Source organism: Lotus japonicus, chromosome 2 (genome assembly GCF_012489685.1).
Source record: "Lotus japonicus ecotype B-129 chromosome 2, LjGifu_v1.2".
NCBI lineage: Eukaryota > Viridiplantae > Streptophyta > Magnoliopsida > Fabales > Fabaceae > Lotus > Lotus japonicus.
The window spans coordinates 65,225,940-65,232,471 of NC_080042.1; positions in this window are offsets into that span (position 1 = coordinate 65,225,940).

The window sequence follows — 6,532 nt, forward strand, 5'->3', positions numbered from 1 at the left end:
ACTGAGGTCAGTCTGACCGTGCACATTGCGGAGCCTCAAGGAGGCTTCATGATAGAAAATATTGATGCACTCAGAGAGAGATGTGGGTTGGAGGTGAGTATAGGGAATGATGGAGAGGTTGGTTTCAGGAGAGGCTGGGTGATTGCTGCTATGAGCTTCAGAGACACCTTGTGGAGAACCAATGTTAATCATGTGAGCATTGGGTTCAGAGGTTCCAAGGTGAGGGTCTGAAGTTTCAACCAGAGGATGAGGTGATCTAACCGAGGATTGGTTAGACACTGATTGTTCGGGTTCAGGGTCTGGTTGAATAGGCTCTTGTTGGTCAGGGGCAGGGTGAGCTTGTTGAACCAAAGGGTCTGCCTCTTGTAAGGGATTGGCCAAGATAGGTTCATCTGGGTCAACTAGACGTTCAGGTCTAGGGCCAGGATATCTCCTAGGGCTTGGACAGGTGAGGTAATATTCTTCTAAGGTAGACACCTTTTCTTTTCTAACCTCCATGAATTTTCTAATGGATTCAGAGTTATTGGAGGGAGAAGAATCAGCAACATTGGTTGGGAAGGATACAGGAGTAAAGGCGGTGGAAGAGTCTGTATCCGTGGTTCTAGCAGCAGGACGTGCTGATGCTCTGGGAGCAGAGTGATCAGACGTTCTGGGTTGTGGTTCTGTTTGGTTGGGCTCTGGTTGTTCATGGATGAGGGGTTCAGAAGATAATGGGTCGTATGGAATAGTAATGAGAGAGGTTGGATCTTCTGACCTAGAGGGTTGGTTCTGAAGCAAATTCCAGAGAGGTGCTTCAGTAGGGGAAGGTTGAAAGAATGAAGATCTTGGGGAATGTGGTGGAGTGGTGGTTTGTGCAGCTGGCTGGGATTCAGGAATAGGAGTGAGGGGATTTGAGGAGTGTTTGAGCATAGCAGAAATAGGGAGTGCATCAAATAAATTCAAATCATCATCAGAAGCAAGTGCAGGCTTACTTGAATGTGCTGATGATCTAGTCACTCTGGCAGGAGGTTCAGTCCTTCTGACCACTTCAGCAGCTGGTTCCACCCGAGTAGGCTTTACCACGATTCTGACCTTCTTCTGCTTCTTCTTAGGAGGACCATCCTCACTATCACTATCATCACCATCATCAGGCTTTCTCTTCGTCTTCTTGACCAGAGGGACATCAGATTCCTCAGAGGATTCTTCCAGAACCATCTTCCTCTGAGCTTTCTTCTTGGGAGGAGAAGGAAACTCTGGAGCTGGCGGCAGTCTGCTGAAGAATTCATCAAGATCAATTTCGAATCCTTGAGCCCTTAGGTCTTCAACATAGCACCGGATGGCGTCAGGATTGTCTGCTTGTGTCCACAGTGGGTAGTCATTCAGAGGCATCCTTCTGCTTCTGATCTCAGAAGATGTGTCTTCATGAGCAGGAGCAATCTTCTTCTGGACCAAACCCATCTTCTTCAGAGAATTTGCAGTGAAGACATCACTGACAATGGTGCTCAAATCCTCTACACATCCAGCATTGACTTGATCTTGAATGAGGCCACTCTCAATGAAGAGATCAGACAACAGTCTCCCAAAGGGGATATACTTGATTGCTGACTTGATGGAGGCAGTAGTCCTAGACTTCCGGATACACTCCTTCAAGTAGGAGAACAGGAAGTAGGGAAGGCAGATCTTCCTCTTGTCTTGGATGAAGAACAACATCGCCTTCTGGTTGAAGTTGATGTAGTCTGGGGAACTGCCCTTTGGTCTCTGGTTTATGCAGTGGAGCAGGATCTTGTGCCAGATCCTGAGTTTGGGGTGAAGGTCCATCACCTTGTAACTCGTCTTGTCCGGTTTGTAATTGGTGTACAGGGCCTTGTTGGTCTCATCCTTCGTCTTGGGTTTCAGCTTCGATTTAGTGAATTGGAAACGATACCCATAAGCAGTGTCTGCACCTAGCAGATTCACGAATGACTTCTCAGTGATGATGATCTTTCTTCCAAGAATGTGAGAGACCACCTGAGTATCATCGCAGTCGGCGTGCTTCCAGAATTCCTTTACCAGTTTCTCATACACCGGTCCTCGAAGTCGGTTGAAGTAATTTCCCCAACCCTGAGCTTGGACTTCAGGACGAAGATCATACCCATTTGTAGCCAGGTTGTCGAGGTCGAATCTCCATTCTGCCAGGACTTGAAGTTCCTCAGGAGCAAATACGCAGTGAACGGCACAGCCCCGTTCTGCAATTGGAACAATCTGCTCTTGAGCTTGAACTTGTTCTTGTGCCGGGTTCTCAGAGCCCCTTTGACCCGTTGCTAGACCAACTACCATGTGAGGGAACTGAGGTGCATCTGCAGTAGATCTTCTGGTTTGTCTCACCATTTTGAAGAGGTTGAAGGTTTGAGGTAGAAGATGAAGGTTGAAAGATGAAGAGAGATCGAGAGAGAAATCGAGAAAAGGCGGTTTTGAAAAGCAGAGAGAGAGAGAGTAAAAACCGGAAGTGAAAGAGAACGTGTGTGTATAGTGGGTTTTATCAAATAACCGTTGTTGATTCAAAAGCACTTTAAGATCAACGGTTGAAAATTAAAGATAGATAGTAACAGTAAAATACACAAATCACACACAGGAGATAAGCATATCTACACGCAATCATAACAGACTGTCACACGGGCACAAGGAACTATGCATCAGAAATTCTGACACACGTGTTGTTGTCTCAGCTTCAGAGTCAGTACCAGTGGGTACACACACTCTGATTGAGTTACCTTCTGGACTAGACATCTTCTGATCAAGAAGTATCATAGTCAGAGGTTCTGATCCATCTTCACTCTGGACAAAAGTCCATGTTTAGATTTTTCAGAATAAAATTAAATCTATCCTCTGCTAAGGGCTTTGTAAAGATATCTGCCCATTGATGGTCAGTATCAACAAACTTCAGAAGAAGTACGCCCTTCTGTACATAATCTCTAATAAAGTGATACTTTACCTCAATGTGCTTTGCCCTTGAATGCAAGATAGGATTCTTACTCAATGAGATTGCAGCAGTGTTATCACAATAGATTGGGATATTGCTCTCAAGGATCTGATAATCCTCCAGCTGATGTTTCATCCAGAGCATCTGAGTGCTGCATATTGCTGCTGAGATATATTCTGCCTCTGCAGTTGATAGTGCAATGGTTGATTGCCTCTTGCTTGCCCATGAGACTAGATTGCTTCCCAGAAATTGACAATTTCCGGAAGTACTTTTTCTCTCTGTTCTATCTCCAGCATAATCAGCATCACAATAACCTGAAAGCTTATACTCTGATGTTTTCTTATACATCAAGCCAAGGTTAGTGGTGCCTTTCAGATACCTTAGGATCCTCTTAACAGCAGTTAAGTGGGTTTCCCTTAGATCTGATTGGAAACGAGCACATAAATGAACACTAAATAGTATGTCTGGCCTAGATGCAGTTAAGTATAGAAGTGAACCTATCATGCCACGATAGAGCTTCTGACATACTTTACCACTTTTATCTTCTTTCTCCAGAATGCATGTAGGATGCATTGGAGTCTTGGCCACTGTAGATTCCAGCATATTGAACTTCTTCAGAAGTTCTTTAGTGTACTTGCTCTGATGGATATATGTTCCTTCTGGTGTTTGATCAACTTGTATTCCCAGAAAGTACTTTAATTCTCCCATCATGCTCATCTCAAATTCAGCCTGCATCATCTCAGAAAATTCTTTGCATAGAGATTGATTAGCAGAACCAAATATAATATCATCAACATAAATTTGCACAATTAAGATATCATCTTTATAAGTCTTGCAAAAAAGAGTTGTATCTACTTTACCCCTTACAAACTCATTCTCCAGAAGGAATGAGCTAAGTCTCTCATACCATGCTCTGGGAGCTTGCTTCAGACCGTAGAGTGATTTCTTCAATTTGAACACATGGTCTGGTTTCTTCTCATCTTCAAAACCTGGGGGTTGATGAACATAGACTTCCTCTGAGATATAACCATTTAGGAAGGCACTCTTTACGTCCATCTGATGTAGAACTATGTTGTGATTTACTGAGAAAGAGATCAACAGTCTGATTGCCTCCAGTCTTGCTACTGGAGCAAATGTTTCAGTGTAGTCTATTCCTTCCTGCTGGCTGTAGCCTTGAGCAACTAGCCTTGCCTTGTTTCTGACTACATCTCCTTTCTCATTCAGCTTGTTTCTGAATACCCATTTCGTTCCAATAACATGGACACTCTCAGGCTTCTTCACTAAGCTCCAAACATCGTTCTTGGAGAATTGATTCAATTCTTCTTCCATGGCCAGAATCCAATCCTTGTCCTGAAGAGCTTCATCTATGGACTTGGGTTCAATTAAGGACACCAATCCTTTCAGACTCAGCAAGGTCTCTTCAGAGGGTCTGAAGGCAGATCTGGTTCTGACTGGTTCGTCTTTGTTACCCAGAATCAATTCCTTAGGGTGAGCTGCAGTGATTCTGCTCTTCTTCAGAGTTTGTGAGTTAGAGGGACCAGCTTCTTCCTCTGGTTCATCTTCCTCTGGCTCAACTTCCTCTGGAGCTTTGCCTTTGTCAGAAACATTAATGCTTAAATCTGCAAACTTTTCAACTAGCTTTGACTGGTCAGAGTCAAGCTTATCATCAAATCTAACATGAATAGATTCTTCAATAGTCTTAGCATCAGTATTATAAAATCTAAAACCTTTAGATCTATCAGAATAACCAAGTAATAGACACTTAGAAGACTTAGCATCAAATTTATGCAATCTATCCTTAGTATAGAGAACATAACAAACACAGCCAAAAGGATGAAAATAAGAAATGTTGGGTTTTATGTTCTTCCACAATTCATAAGGAGTCTTATTCAGAATTGGTCTCACAGAGATTCTGTTCTGAATGTAACATGCTGTATTTACTGCCTCTGCCCAAAAGTGCTTAGCCATGCCAGTTTCTTGGAGCATGGTTCTAGCCATCTCCTGAAGAGTTCTGTTCTTCCTCTCAACAACACCATTTTGTTGAGGAGTTCTGGGACAAGAGAAATCATGTGCAATTCCATAGGAATCAAACAGACTCTCAAACTTGTCATTCTCAAATTCTCCACCATGGTCACTTCTGACACGCACAATCCTACAAGCCTTCTCGTTTTGCACTTGAGCAATGAAGGTAGAGAACACAGCATGAGACTCATCCTTGCGGGTTAGAAACTTTACCCATGTCCAGCGGCTATAGTCATCAACGATAACCATCCCATATCTCTTGCCACCTATAGACTCAGTTTTCACTGGTCCAAAAAGGTCGATATGCAGAAGTTCCAACGGCCTTGAGGTTGAGACAACATTCTTTGCCTTGAAAGGGACTTTTGTGAATTTGCCTTTCTGACATGCTTCACAAAGAGCGTCTGAAGCGAACTTCAGATTGGGTAAGCCCCTGACAAGGTTTAGCTTGCTCAGCTGAGAAATCTTTCTCATACTGGCATGCCCTAACCGTCTATGCCATACCCACTGCTCTTCATTAACAGACAGAAGGCACTTCACATTCTGAGCCTCCAACTCAGATAATCTGATCTTATAAATGTTGTTCTTCCTCTTGCTGTTAAACAGAACAGAGCCATCGATCTGACTTACAGCCCGGCAGGACTTTTGATTGAATATAACATCATAACCCTTGTCAGCTAATTGACTTATAGACAATAAGTTATGTGTTAAGCCGTCTACCAATAAAACATTATCAATGCATGGACTACTATCTACACAAATAGTACCAGTACCAATAATTTTACCCTTTTCATTTCCTCCGAAGCCAACTTCGCCTCCAGGCTTAAGTTTCAGCTCTCGGAACATACGCTTTTCTCCCGTCATGTGACGCGAGCATCCACTGTCCAGATACCATGATTGGTGTTTCAGTGGAGCTATCAAGGATATCTGCAACATAGATAATCTTGTCCTTAGGTACCCACTTTCTGGGTCCTCTTTTGTTAGTTACCCCAGAGGTTCTGATCACCTTGGGTGTCTCAACATGATATTTTAAAGGAATATTTGCATGATATTTAGTCATAGAGAAAGATCCCTTTTTAAGAGGGTTTTTAGCAACTTTAGCAGGTACAGGATCAGGCAATATGGTACCAGAGGGAACAAAGCATTCATATAAAGATTTAGCTTTAGACACAGAGGGCTCATTTCTAATTGGTTTAGAATAGCCAATGCCATGCATTCCATTTCTGCTTACGCCATAGATCATTGAAGCCATTAAGCTTCTATCCACGCTTTTAGCTAGGAATCTTTGAAAAGACTTTTCATACTTAGATTCATTTCTACAATCAGAAGCATCACAGGCAACAATTTCTTCTAACTTAGCAATCTGGTTCTTAAGCACAGAGTTAGAATTGATCAAGGCATGATTATCATTTTTCAAATCAGAAATAATTTTCTCATGTTCAGAAGGAGTCTTGGAAACAGCAGATAAGTTCTTTTTCAACTTTTTATGCTTAGACAATAAAGAGTTATACTTATCCATGATATCAGACAAAGCATGTTTCAGTTCAGAGGTAGAGAAAGAAGCAAATACCTCAT